Genomic DNA, 15,436 nt, shown 5'->3' on the forward strand with positions numbered 1-15,436 from the left:
ACATACACACACACTCACAACCATGCACAGTCCCATGCAAACAGGCTTACACACACTCACACAGGCACACGCACCCACGTCGGCACATAGTCACACCCTCACATACGCACAGGCACACACAGACACACACACACAGGCACTCATACACTACACACTCTTGCTTACTCTCACAGGCTCACAGTCACACACAAAATGAATAAACAGATCTTAGGGATAAAGTGGAAAGGAGAGACTGAGGGTGGAAAGATACAAATGGGAACAGGACGCCCATGATATCGACTCGGCTACCCGTGCAGAAAGCCGGAGAAGGAAAAATGAAAGGTAAAGGACTGGGGGAGGGACAAGATGGTCATTGCTTTTCAGTGATGTGACCTGCGGGGGAAAGCCAATAGAATCAATACAAACTCCCAGAATCTGGGGGTTTATTGATCTTGCTGGAAGAGAGATCACCCGACAGTACGCAACAGGCTTCATGGCTCACCACCACGCTGAACAGAAAACATGGGGCACGCGCAAGCACGGACACTGTGAAGCAGCTAGGAATGAGGGCATCTCAGGGCGTTTGTTTGTTTGACTTCTGTGTCTGTGTTACTTATGTACTTTGCTGTATGGGTGGGTGTCTAGTTTCCTCCTCTTCCTGTGACGTCGAACCCACTTAGGGAAACAGGTTGATTTGGAAAGAGGTTGATTTGGAAAGAGGTTGATTTGGCTTCCTTCCACGTCTAGGCCACAGTTCATCGTCCAGGGGAAGTCCAGACAGGACCTTAAGTAGAAACTTCAAACACACTTTGGCTTGCCCACTGGCTTATGCTCAGATAGCTCTCTCTTTCTTATTTATTACAATTTATTCACTTTGTATCCCTGCTGTAGCCCCCCTCGCTGGTCTCCTCCCAGTCCCACACTTCCTCCCTCTTCTCCCCCTGTGCCCGTTCCCTAGTCCCTTAATAGGGAGGTCCTCCTCCCCTTCTATCTGACTCTAGCCTATCAGGTCTCATCAGGGCTGGCTGCATCATCTTCCTCTGTAGCCTGGCAAGACCGTACCCCACCGGGGGAAGGTCATCAAAGAGCTGGCCACTGAGTTCATCTCTAGTCCTAAAAAAGGTAAACAATAAGGAGGACACTAGGGAAGAGGCTGAAACCTCACTAAGAAGGGCAAACAGGATAGACATCGGAAGTAGGAGAAGACAAGGAACAAGATAGGAGCCTTCCACAGAGGGTCTGTGAAAGACTCTACCCATCGGGGTATCAAAGGAGATACTGAAACTTATAGCCAAACTTTGGGCAGAGTGCAGGGAATCTTTTGAAAGAAGGGGGAGGTGAAATACCTGGAGGGGACAGGAGCTCCACAAGGAGAGCAACAGAACCAAAAATCCTGGGCCCAGGGTGGCCTGCAGAGACTGATACTCCAACCAAGGACCATGCATGGGGAGGACAAAGACACCCTGCTCGGAGGAAGCCCATAGGCTGCTTAGTTTCCAAGTGGGTTCCCTAGTAAGGGGAGCTGGGGCTGTCTCTGACATGGACTCAGACTGCTTTCTTATTCAGCCCATGCCCACCTGCCTAGGGAGGAGGCCACCCACAGTGGGCTGGGCCCTCCCACATCAATCAAGAAGATCCCTCACAGATATATAGACCAACCTGACCTGGGCAACTCCTCAACTGAGATTCCCTCACTAGGCTGTGTCTAGTTAATAGCTGAACGGGACAGGAGGTAAGGAGAGGTAAGGAGGTAAGGCTGGTGGTGTTTCTGTCCTTTCACCGTGTGCTTTATAGGGATTGAACTCAGGCCACCGGGCTTGTCAGCGCTCTTACCCATGCTGGGGTGGAAGCCTGCCCGCTCAGAGAGGCAGAGAAAGTCCCCAGCTGACCTTACTGCTCAGCCAACGTCCCAGAAGGAAAAGGGCCTCTCTACACTGTCTTAAAAACCCTTCAAACCGAATGTCCCTCCCTTCTAGTTCCCATATGCCTCTCTATCAGTCCTCGTGACTTCCTCTCACTCTGGGGCTTTTCCTATGTTCACTTCCTGTGAGCTGGTTGTTTGCTCTGCCACTTGACCTAGGGTTGGCTTTACTTGATCCTGTTTACATAAAGTTCTTGGGTTAAAGCTGGGCTAGGTGACGCAGGCCTGTAATCTCAGCACTCTGGGAGGCAGAGGCAGGTGGATCACTGTGAGCCGAAGTCTTGAGGCCAGGACAGCCAGGGCCACACAGAGAAACCCTGTCTTGAACCGCCCCCCCCCCCAAAAAAAAAATAAAAATATCTTAGATTAAAAAAACCTTAGATTAAAGCTGTGTGCTAGGACTGAGCCACACCACAACTTGAAACAGGTTTTTCCTGTACACAATCTCAGGGTTCATAGTGTGATCAAATATCCTGCAAGTCTCCAACTTGCTATGTAGCTAATGATGACCTTGAATTTCTGATTCTTCTGCCTGCCCTTTCCAAGCCTAGGATCTAGGGGGGAACTTTCACTTCAGGTTTATCCTGGGCCAGGGTCAAACCCAGGCGTCTAATGTATACCAGCAAACACCTTAGCTGTAGAGCTTCATCGCCCCTCCCCCACCTTACTTGTTTTGAGACAGCCCCAGGAAGCCCAGGCTGGCCTTGAACAATTGCCTCTGCTTCCCAGGTGCTGGGATCACTTCAGTAGGTTTGCACAGGAGACCCAAAGGAGGTGGCTATCGGGAGAGGGGAGAAGCTGTTACTAAATGGGAAAGGATGAAACACTAAATGGGAAAGGATGAAAGGTGACATCACATGCCATGAACCAGGGGGTGTAATCAACTCGGTTTTCTGCAGCTGCTTTTTTTTTTTTATTTTGGTCTTCAGCATAGCCTGTGCTGGGCTCAGTGTGACCTCATTAACTGCTGAGTGTCTTGAGCTTTTGTGTGTTCGATCAGTGTTTTAAAAATTATGTTTTTAAATTGTGTGTATTGTTTGTGTGTCTGGGCACATGAGTACTGGTGACCTTGGGGACCAGAAGATGGTTTTAGAACCCTCTGCAGTTAAATATGCTTGTGAGCCACCTGATATGGGTGCTTGAGCCTGAACTCAGGTTCTCTATGAGGGCGGTATCACAGCCGAGCGTGGTGTCACACACCTTTAATGCCAGCACTTGGGAGGCCGAGGTGGGTGATCTCTGAGCTTGAGGTCAGCTTGATTTACATAGGGAGTTCCAGGACAGCCAGGGCCACATAGAGAAACTGTCTCCAGACACAAACAGGCAGACAGAGAGACAGACAAAGGTAAGGGAGTACTGTGAGGTCTTAACTGCTGAGCTGCTCTCTAGTACTGCGCAGAGGGTTTTAAGAGATCCGTGTCTACATTTCTTAGAAACTCAGGAAAACATTTTTGTCCACCAAGACTGCAGCCCCTGGAAACAGGATTTTCCAGTTTTCCCACTGTAGATTTTGTTCAAGTCTCACCGGCAACAGGGAAGTACTGTGTTTTTGTCCCAGAACTGTTTGTCTCTGCTGATGCCTCCTCTCCGTCCCCTCTGGTCTCCCAGGCTCACCCTTGGTGCTCTCAGTCTAGGCAAGGCAGCCAGGTGGCAAGGGCGGTATGTTCTGGTCCTTTGCTGGGTGGGAGGGCTGGCCTCCTGCCTGCCTCCCAGCAGAAGCAGGCTCAGCCCTGAGGGCAAAGTCCCCACCTGACCTTCAGAGTCTGTAGACCTGCTAAGGTTCCAGATAGCCACTGGGCCACTCGCACTGCGGCTGCCTCCTCCTCCTCCTTTTTCTTTCTTATGTTGTTGGTTTGAGACAAGGTCTCATATTGTAGCCTAGGCTGGCCTTGTACTTTTGGCGACATTCATATCTCAGCCAGAGGGTGTGGCTCACCACACCAGGCATTCCCCACTTTTCTCCACCCCCTCCCCCTTTCCGCCAGGGTCTCAGGTAGCCCAGGCTGGTCTCAGGCTTAGGGTAACCTTGAGCCCCTGATCCTCCTGCCTCTCCCTGCCCAGTGCTGGGATTATGGGTTGTATGCAGCCATGCTCTTCCACTCTCCCTTCAGAGGCCTGCAACCACCATCACGCCTTCCAGTCTTTAAATTCGACAAGGAAGTGTTTTAAGTGAGACAACTGGGATGGAAACCAATTACATAATCAACTGTAAACATTTCCCCGTGCCTGGCCACAGAGGTGGCAGTTTGTGGAAGACACCAGGTCCCTGGTGCTGGGTCTTCGGGTTCCTGCTGTGTTGGGGCTGACCATTCCTTTCCTGTCCCTTTCCGAAGTTAGCTGCTGTGGGGCAGAAATCCTCAGCGCTGAGGGGAAAGCGTAGGAAAGAGCTTTACCTGCTGTTCTAGAACTCTGCTTCCACCCAAAACCTGCTGCCCCACTTTCTCTGTAGCTCAAAAAAAGTAGGAAACAGAAATTGGTAAAAGGAAAATGGATTTGCTTACAATTTGTTTAAGTTGGAGTGAAAGATCCCCGGCTGGGTATCTTTCGTCTGAGAGACCCCCTCCCAAGGAACAACGAGGCCATTCGGATGCAAACAGCAAGAGGCTTTTATTTTGATACACGGGTACCCGGGGCAGCAAGGTCATTCGGGGGACTTTGCGCGCCCCCTGGGTGAAAAGCTGGGGTTTTTATAGGGTTTTAAAGCAGAAGCGTGGGTACAGAATCGAGAAGCATGGTTACAGGGGGCTGATTGGTACGTTTACATGAGACCACGGTTTGCGTCAAAGTTTGGCAGGGACACCAAGATTCCAGGAACTGGGTGGTCGAAACAGTCATGATGACCCCTTGACGTGGCCCGCCATCTGTTGTTTTCCTTAGGACCCTTATCTTAACTGGAACAGTCTCACAGATATCCATGAGGGTGATTAACATAAACTGTTTTTAGTTCGACTGGGGCAGCCTGACCACAGATATCCCAAGTGGGTGACACAGCTGGGTTTCTTAATAATTTTCCAGTTTCCCATTAGCCTTTAGAGTTTTACAAAACAGTGGTGTCCCACAAAATGGCGTTAGCTATGTTTAACTTAGTGTGAGGCTGGGGTCTTTCAGGAGGATGGGAGAAGTCTAGTTTCTTCCTCAGTGTCTGAGGCCATCCTGTAAGTTACAGAAAACGTAGCTGTTACACATTAACAGACGCTTCCTGGGGGGACAGTGGCATGGGGCCCAGGCTGCTTCCGCTGTCTCTGGTCCTTGGTTTTGGGGACAGCTGTCCATTCAGTCCAGAAGACCCAGCCCACAACCAGCTCCCTCCTTGCTGCAGGCACTCCTTCTAGACCAGGCTGTGCCACGCCCAGGTGCCCCAGGTATGACAAGGAGGTGCGGTTGGTTGGGCAAGGACTGGCATCAGCCCTTCCTAGAGTGTGAAGACGGGGAATGTCTCACCTCTGGGGACCATGAGGTCAGGTCCTAGTGCAGCCATCCTTGCTACTCTGCCATGCTTGGCCCAAAGGCTTTGGTCAGAAGTACAGCTGAGCATCACATCTTAAGGAAGAGCCAGGCTGTAGAGGCCTCCCTGTGTGGCACATGCCAAGCCCTAGACCCAGGCACTGGGGGCTCTCAGTAGTCAGTTCTCCCCTCCACCGAGTGGGTCCCCAGGGCCAGTCAAACTCAGGTGTCCAGCTCAGTGGCAAGTTCACCTGCTGAGCCAACTTGCAGGCCCAGTGTCTCCCGCTGTGGGAAGGTAAGTGTCCCCGGGTTGTCATTGGCTGTAAGTTCCCACCATGCGGAACCTGGGCAGTTTCTTGGTCTGTGTGTTTATTCTGTCCACAGAGAAGAGGATAGAACCCTTTCATAGCTTCTCTCTGTCTCTCTCCCTTTATTTTTAAAGCAAGGTCTCATATATCCCTCACCTAGGCTGACCTTGAACTCAGCTGGCCTTGCACCCTGCTTTACTGTACCTACCAAGGGCTGCATTGCAGGGATGCGCCTCAGTGACGCACCTCTGCAGCCCTGGGCGTGGAGCCCCGGGGTCCTGCCTGCCGGGCAGACCCTCTTCCAGCCCTGCACATGGCTGGCCCCCACATCTTTTCTTCGGATGTGAATTCAAGCTCCGATTTCTACATAAATATTAAATACACTAATTTTGCAAGTGACTAAAAGGTGAAATAGTCTTTAACCCTGATAGCCAAAAGGCAGAGGGTAAGTGTCTCCTTGATTATCTCCTCCCTTGTTAGGGCCTCAGCTTGGGATACCGGTTTCAGCATCACACACACACACACACACACACACACACACACACACACACACGCACGCATGCACACACACTTACCTGCATACACACATACATGCTTACATACAGAGACATGTACACACTCGTCCACATACACACACACTCACACACTATCCACTGGTCTCCAGTGAAGGGTAGACAGGCAGCTGCTTGTTTCACTGTGGCGTCTGTCCCCTGCCGCCCTTTCAATACAGAGCCCCATTGGCCAGGCACATGTCTCCGTGTGACAGCTTTATTTCTGCGGTCCCATTGTTCTTTCCTGATCCTGGCAGTGCCCACAGTTCAGCCTGGCTTCTCAAAGTTCTCAGGAAGCGACGGGGACTGGTTCCGGGTTCGTCGACCAAAAGACTCCACTCCCAGAAGGAATCAGCTTTGTAGCCTTAGACCCACTGGCAGGTTCCATTCCCAAACAACGGGTTCCTGCCCCACGCCCTCTGTCACTTGTCTCCAGGTTGGCGATCATAGGGGGGGATTGGGACCCTCAGAGTCGGGCCCATGAGACAGTGGAGCTATTTCTTTGCCCTGGCGTTGTCCCTCTGGGTGACTTGCCCGTGTTTTGCATGTGCAGAGAAGCACGTGCTGGGAGCTTTGCTGTGCAGTGAGCACGTGCCGCAGCCACCACGCATCCACTTCTGTAGGCAACGCTTTCTCCTTCTCTTCTTCCTCTTCTTCTTTTCATTACTATGATAATGGTTGCGTGTAGTTCAGAGAAAACAAACCTTCAGGAGTGCCTTCTCTCTTTCCACTGTGGATTCTGGGAGTCCATCTACTAGGCTTATATTTTTTACCTGCTGTTGAATGCAGTCTCAGGCTGGCCTTTAACTCAAAGAAATCCTGTGCCTCTGCCTTCCTGATGCTGAGCTTACGAGCATCCGCTGCCATGCTAGGATGGAATAATTAAACTACTTACTTATGTGTTTGTGTTGTATGTCTCACGGGTGCGTATCCAAGGAGGCCAGATAAGGGAACCAGATCTCCTGGAGCTAGAATGACAGGTGTTTGTGAACCACGCAGTGTAGGCTGGGAACTAAACTCTGGTCACTGTGTGCTCTTAACCACTAGGCCATCTCTCCAGCCTGTTATTAGTTAACTTTTGTTTGGTTTTTAGATTGATTTACTGTATTTTCATGTGTGTGTGTGTATTCTATCTTGCATATATGTGTTTGTGTTGCATGTATGTATATGATTTTCTGGTGCCCAAGGAGGTCAAAGACGGTGTTGGATCCCCTGGAACTGGAGTTGCAGGCAGTTGTGAACCACTAGGTGGGTTCTGGGAATGGAACATGAGTTCTCTGCAGGAACAGTAACGACTTGTTGCAGGACATTTGATCACACTTTGGACCCTGATAGATACTGGAAAAACCTGTTTCTCATTGTGGTGTGGCGCAGCCCTAGCACACACCTTTAACTCAAGTGCCTTCTGTTTGAATATTGCAAACAGAATTAAATGAAGTCAACCAGAGGTCAAGAGGCAGAGCAAGCAACCTGCTGACAGAGAGTGAACATAGGAAAAACCATAAAGAGTAAGAGGAGGTCAGGAGATTGGATAGAGAGGCACACAGCAATTAGAAGGGAGGGTTGTTCAGCTTGAGAGGTTTGGAGACAGCATGGAGAAGGTGAGGTTCCTTTTCCTTTTGGGATCTGGGCTGAGGAGGAAGGTCAGCTGGGGGCTTTCTCGGCCTCTCTGAGCTAGCAGGCTTTTGACCCAGCATCTGGCTCCTGAGTCTTTATTGGTAAAATTGAACAAGTGAATTCTGTCAAAAAAGAGCAACCACTCTTGACCGCTGAGCCAACTCTCCAGCTCTCCCTGGTATAGTTGTTGGTCGGTGGTACTGCGCGGCCCCTGCCAGCATTCCAGACAGCTTGCTCACCGCCATCACTCGTGCTTCTGTGTGTTACTTTCCCCAGTGCTGCAGCTTTCCAAGCAGCCGCAGCACTTGTCTGTGGTTTTCAGAAAATGGACATTTTTCAGGGAGCAAGAAAGTATGGCTCACGCCGAGCCTGGTGGTGTGGGCACTTAGGAGGCAGTGGCAGAAGGACCCTAGTTTGAGGCTAGTCTGGGCTACATAGCAATGTCCAGTCTAAAACACTAAGGTGGGGAGAGCATGAGGCAGGGGGAGGAAAGTAGTGGCCATTCTGAGACGGGTCCTTTGCTGGTTTTATGGCGTTGAGGCTGGAAGTCGCGGTCTGATCGTGAACCAAGCAAGCGCTCTACCCCATCCTGGCCTGCACGTTGTTTTGTTTGAGCAGTAAGGAAAAACCTGGCCAAGTGCTCCTCCACCACGTACCCTCTGCTCTGCCGGCCCTCCGCTTGCCAGCCTGGGAGTTTGAGAATCGTGCTTCAAGATGGATAACCCCCAGCCACGTGCCTGTTTCCCTGCGTGGGAAGGTGAGAGAAATCAAGTCCTCCTTAGCAGATTGTAGCAAAAAGGGAGTTTCAATTCTTTGTTAAATATTAGTTTCTTCCAGCAGATGTTTTCTTTATAGGAGCAAGGATGTCTTTCTTCTTCTCATGACCTTGGAGGGTTTGCTTGTCTTGGCCATCTGCTGTTCTGCCCAGGTGGGCTTTACCTGCTGAGAAGTTGTTAGTCCTTCCAGCTCCAACTGCCAGTGAGGGTGGTGGTGCCCAGTAGACACCACTGGGCACGCACCAGTCATGCATGGGTTTGAGTGTCAACACTGAAAAGAGGGTAGAGGAAGAAGACACAGGGAAAATGCTGGGGGCTCAGAAATCCCGTCAACAGCATCCTACTGTGAAGCTGGCAGAGCCGACTCTCGCTCTGGGTCACAGCATGACCCGGAAAGTCTCAGTTTATTTCTGATCTTCAGTTTTACACCATGAAACTGTCAAGGCTACATCTGTCCTTTGTTTCCAGGCTTCCAAGAACAGTCTGTCATACCGAAACAAAGTGTAGTGTTTTGTGTCTGTGATCCTATCACTAGGAAGGCTAACATGGAGGATTTCTAGAAGCTGTCTTGGGCTATGGAGTGAGCTCCAGACCAGCTTCGGCTGTATATGGAGACTCACCCACCCCAAAATATATCTGTTTAAACATCCATCCATCCATCCATCCATCCATCCATCCATCCATCCACTCACCCATCCAATAATCTACTGACTGCCTCATCCATCAGTCCATTTATTCATCCACACATCCGCTCACTCTCCATCCCTCCTCTGTCTCTCTCTTCCTCCATACATGAATGATGTATTCACTCATCCATGCTAAACAACAAACCTAAATATTAAAAGAAAGAGAGAGAGAAAAGTAAGTCGTGTTAGGAAGAGGACGTGTGGCGGATGGCCGTTGGTGGTGGCTTTGTACTGCAATGTCACGTTGCCTGCATGTCACATTATCTTTGGACAGGGCTTTCCACACATGTCCTAGATCCTGGGACGTGATTGTGTGTTTTGTGGTCTCTCACAAGCTTCGTGGTTAGAAAGCACTTGGGCATCTGTCTTGTTTCTTTTCTCCACAGCCTCATCGCTCGCATTTGTAGCATACTCTTGATTTGCAGAGAATCTCACACTTGGCTTTGTCCTTAAGCCTGACATCTTCGCAGTGCTGGAGTTTGAGGGGTGTGTGTAGAAAGGATGTGTACATTCCTTCTCTTAAGAAATAACCTCTGGGGGAGAGAAGGTCTTAAGCAAGCATTTGGTAGACTAGTGGGCAAATGTCTGTTCATCCAACCACCCACCTTTTCATCTCTTTATCTGTCTGCACATCCATCCACTCACCTACCCACTTATTGTTTACCTATCTTCCCATCCACCTGCCCATCTGCCCATCTGCCAAGACCATGAGGGATTGTCTTGACTGATAATTGACTTGAGAGGGCTGAGTCTGTTGTGGGAGGCACCATACATAGGCAGGTGGGCCTGGGCTGTAGAAGGAAGCTTTTAGAGCATGAATCTGTGATCAAGCTGGCAGTCAGCATTTCTCCATGGGTTCTGCTTTGAGTTTCTGCTTAAGTTTAGGTTCTGACTCCCTTCAGTGATGAGCTATGACTTGGAAGTGAGAGCTGAGACAAACCTTCCTTCCCTCAAGTTGCTTTTGGTCATGGATTTTCTCACAGCAACAAAAAGGAAACTAAAATACCCTCTATCATCTACTCATCCATTATCCACTCCTCCATCATCCTGTCATCCATTATCTGCTCATCCATCATCCACTCATCCTTCATCCATCATCCACCATCCACTCATCCATTATCCTCTCATCCATCATCCTCTCATCCATCATCCCTTCATCCATCATCCACTCATCCATCATCTACTCATCCATCATCCATTCATTCATCATCCACTCATCCATCATCTACTCATCTATCACTCATCCATCATCCACTAGTCCCCTCATCCATCATCCAGTCATCCATCATCCATTCATCCATCATCCACTCATCCATCATCCCCTCATCCATCATCCATCATCCCCTCATCCATCATCCCCTCATCCGTCATTCACTCATCCATCATCCACCCATCCGTCATCCCCTCATCCATCATCCACTCATCCATCATCTCCTCATCCGTCATCCACTCATCCATTCATCCACTCATCCGTCATCCACTCATCCATTCATCCACTCATCCGTCATCCACTCATCCATCATCTACTCATCCATCACTCATCTATCTTCCACTCATCCGCCATCCACTTATCCATCATCCACTCACCTACCAGTCCACTAACACCCATTCATCCACCCATCCCTTTGTGTTCTGTGACATGCAATACCCATTTTCCAACATGAAGGTGCACAGGGCATCTGACTTTTTTTTTTTTTTCTTACTTAAAAAAAATTAAGGCTGTAGCTCCAGAGCAGCCAGAAGAAAGACACCCAAGTGCCTGCCCTGCTCCATGGTGGACACCACTATGATGAGTGCATGTATGATGGAGAGATGGGAGAGAAAGTGAAGCTGAGTGGTTTGTGCACTGTGAAGAGAGGTGAAAATGGAGATGCAATAATAGTGAGGAACAGGCAGATATGAGGAGCCTTCCCAACCATCTGAGGCCCTGGTGGTGTCTGGGTTGTTGTCTGGGTTCATGGTCTTACTACAGCTGGGCTTATGCTGATATCTATGGCCCCATTTGCCACCAAAGGCCATCTAGATGTCAGTGGTCTAGGCTGCCTGAGACCATGTTGATAGCTGGATGCCATACTGATGTTGGGAGTGAGGCAAACTGATCAGAGTGGCCTACACTGTCACCTGAGGCCATGGTGACATCTAGGCCTATGTTGCCTCTAGGGGGACATGTCTGGGTCTGTGGTCCTATAGCAGTCAGGGTCTGTGTTGATGTCTGAGGCCAATGTTACCACCCAAGACCATGTGGGTGTCCCTGGTCTGGGCTGCCTTCTGAGGCCGTGTTGATGTCTGAGCATTGTGCTGAGCTGGCCCCACACCTTTGCCTGCTGTAGGTGAGCTGGCCCCACCCTCCACTGGCTACTATACTTGGGAAAGCTGGCTCTGCCCCTTGCCTGGGCAGCATGGGAGAGCCAACTCTGGTGGCATGGGTAAGCTGGCCCGATGGAGTGAGTGCTGGAGAGCTGGCCCCATCCCTCACTGGCTGCAGCACTTGGGAAAGCCCCTTCCCCAGTCCCCACACCTTCACTGGGCAGCACAGTAGAGATGGCCCTGGTGGCACAGGCACAGGAGAGCTGGTGAGCTAACTCACCTTTCACCCAGGCCTAGATCCAAGGTCTGAGTTGGCCCACTCTAACATTCACCCCATTTATGAACTGCTGGAACATGTGAAGGAGCCAGTCCCGCAGATCCAAAGCTGAAGGATCTCCATGACCCAGGGCAACAATAGGATGTTGGAGAGGAGTCCCTGTGACTATTCAGTATTGAGGGTGTAGCAGAAGCCAGAGGCCTTGAACCAGGCCAACAACTCATTGCAACGAACGTTTGCAAATAAAGCTGTTTGGGTACACTGTGTGCTACACTGTAGCTTCCATGGCAAGATTTTTGTTGTTGTTTTGTTTTTTCTTATTTTTTGTTTTCTTTTGGGGAGATTGCAAGGGCAGAGGGCAGATGAAGGGGTGGGGAGATGAGTGGGATTGGGTGTGTGATGTGAAATTCAGAAAGAATCAAAAAAAAGTAAAAAAAAATTAATTTAGCTGGGTGGTAGTAGTGGCACAGTCCTTTAATCCCAGCACTTGGGAGGCAGAGGCAGGTGGATCTCTGTGAGCTGGAGGCCGGCCTGGTCTACAGAGAGAGTTTCATTATGGCCAAGGTTACACAAAGAAACCCTGTCTCAAAAAACGAAAACAAAAAGCCCAACAATAACAACAACAAAAATACCCAACCAAACCAACAACCAACAACAACAAAAACAAATAAAACCAAACCAAATAAACCAAAACCAAAACCCAAACCTAATTTATGGTTCTGGTTGTTAGAAGTTCCAGGGATGGAATCTCGGCCTTCTGTGTGCTGGGCCAGCGCCCTGCTGTTGCTGGGCTCCAGCCCTGGCTCTGCGGTCTGAGCCTCAGCAAAAGCATAGTCTTCCCACATAAGACCGTTCCTCAGCCAGACTTCTCCAGAAGTCTTCTCTGCAGCTCCAATTTGTGCCAAGCCGTTGCTCTCTCATAGCTATGGCGACCACTGAGCCACTGTCACTAGCTCTGCCTTGTCCACAGTGTCAGATGCAGGAAGGCTCAGAGCACGTGTCTGAGTCTGACTTTTGTCTGTAACGTAATGCCGTTGAGACTCTTCTGTGATGCTGAGCTTATCAGTAATGTTCTCCGTTACTGCTGTTATGGTATGAATGTTTCCCAGCTTGTTTTTTCCCTCATTTCCCATTGGAGGGCTTTTGAAGTATTTATACATTAAAAAGTATTACTTGCTGCTGGGTGGTGGTGCACACCTTTAATCATAGGCTGAGGCAGGTGGATCTCTGTTGAGTTTGAGGCCAGCTTGGTCTACAGAGCTACACAGAGAAACCCTTTAGAAAACAAACAAAATTTTACATTTTATTGATTTAGTATGTGTGTGCCTTTTAGTAATTATTTTATCATGTTCTCTCTCTCCCCCCCTCTCTCCTTCCCTCCTCCCCTTCTCTCTCTCTTCCTCCTGCTCTCTTCTCCTCCCCTGCCAGGGTCTCTTGTGTCAGGCTGACTTTCAACTTGCCGTGTAGCTAAGGGCGGCCTTGAACTTCTGAATCTCCTGCCTCCCCCTTTAAATGCTGGGACTACAGGTGTGCACCACCATGCCCAGCTTTATGTGGTGGTTGGGATGGAACCAGGCAAGCCCTTTACAATTTGAGCCACATCCTCAATGCTGCAGTAATGTTTTATAGCAACAATAAACTCGGTTATGAAACAAATGGAAGAGAGAAACTCCATTAAACTGCACCTGCACTCCTGTCAGAGATCAATGGCTGAGCAGGAGAGGGCTCCGTGGTGAAGAGCACTTGCCATGCATTCCTGAGGACTTGAGGCCACACCCTAGAACTTATGGAAATAGCTAGGCATGGGCACAAACCTATCTTTAATCTCAGTTCTGAGGGAAGCGGACACGGGAGTATCTGTGGGGTTAGCTGGCTGCCAGCCCAGCTGGAAAAAAAAAAGTGCAAGCTCCAGCTTCAGGGTGAGACCCTGCCTCAAAGGACTACAGAGGGAAGTGACAGGTCAGGGCCCTGGCCACCTCCGCTGGCCTCCGAGCACATGCAGGGGCCTACGCAGCCGTGTACTCTTATGTGTGCACACCTTGCCCCCACGCGTGAATTATTAAAGGAGTCCCTAAGAACTGTTAGGTCACCCGCTAAGCCGGGGGCAGGTATAAGCCTGTAATTCCAGCAAGTGGGGGCTGAAATAGGAGATGGAGATTCAAGACCTGCCCTGGGTAACTTGGGGAGACCCTGCCTCAACCAAGAAAGAGGGGGAAAAGGGTTGGGATGGATTGCCTAGCATGTGTGAGGCTCTGGGTTCTATACCCATTAGCTGAGGCTGAGTGACTTACAGCAGCTGCATTTACTAGAGAAAGTGGGGGGTGGGAGGGAAGGAGGGAAGAACAAAGAAGGGGGGAGAGAGAGAGAGAAGGAGAGAGAGAGAGAGATCGATCTTACCTGAAACCAAAACCATTGCCTTTTTTTTTTTTTTTTTTTTTTCATTTGGCTTGGATACCTGTGTCCTATCAGGTTCATTATAGTGAATGAATGGATGGAACCACCTAGGAGACACACTTCTGGGTTTCCATAGACTAAGACAGGGGAGGAGACTCACCCAGGATGTGGGCAGCAGCCTCTCCAGAACTGGGGTCGCAGGATAGCTGGAAACAGATGCTGGGGAAGGTTGGCATTCTTTTCGCTAGGCATGCTGGTTCCTGAGATGCAAGCAGACAGCCTCACATTGGAGCCTGCCGCTGTTCATTCTCTACTGTGATGGACTGTGTCACCTCAGACTGTGAGCCAAGATAAACACTTCCTTAAGCCTCTTACCAGGTATTTGGTGGTAGCAAAGAGAAACATATTTAGGGGAGGAATTAAGCTCAACATTGCTCTTTTTTGGGGGTGGGGTGGGGGCGGGACAGGGGTTCTGGGTGTGCTAGGCAAGTACTCACCACCAAACTACATTCCCAGCCAAACTTTTCTTTTGAGGAGAGGAACATTGCAGAACGCATAGGTGTATTTTTGAAATCAGCCCAGGCTACTGTCTGCCCACAAGTTATTTGTGTGCCCCCTCCCCCCCCGGCGTGTGCACACCACACTCTTCTCCCCCTTGATACTCCCACATCAGTGCACCCGGGGGCTGCAGTCCTGTCAACCAGGCCTAGGTGAGGAGAGGCACCTCAGGGCACCTGTGTGCAACAGTCTCATGCCTCCCTTCCCACAAAGCTGTCCCTGCAGTTACCTTCCCTGTGAAACAGTGTGGAACTGCTGTCTCTATTCCCATTCAGGAAGGAAGAAACGTGCACAGAGTCGGTGAGTTCTGGGATTCCTCCAGGAGCTCCCTAGCCTGGGACAGTTCTCCTGGGTTTCTCTTCTTTGAAGCTTTGTTCTACCTTTCTCTGCTTTTGTCGTTCCCTTCCATAAGAGGCCATGTGTGTTTGTTTCATTTCCCTAACTCACTGCCTCCCCCCTTTTCTTTTTGGGAGACAAGGTCTCATTACGTAATCCAAGTTGGCTAACTTGCTTCAGCCTCCTAAGCCTGGGCCACCACATGAAGGTTTCATGGCCCACAGTGAGATATCTGTCTATCTATCTATCTATCTATCTATCTATCTATCTATCTATCTATCT

This window comes from Psammomys obesus, unplaced genomic scaffold, assembly GCF_907164565.1.
Source record: "Psammomys obesus unplaced genomic scaffold, mPsaObe1.curated_primary_1811, whole genome shotgun sequence".
NCBI lineage: Eukaryota > Metazoa > Chordata > Mammalia > Rodentia > Muridae > Psammomys > Psammomys obesus.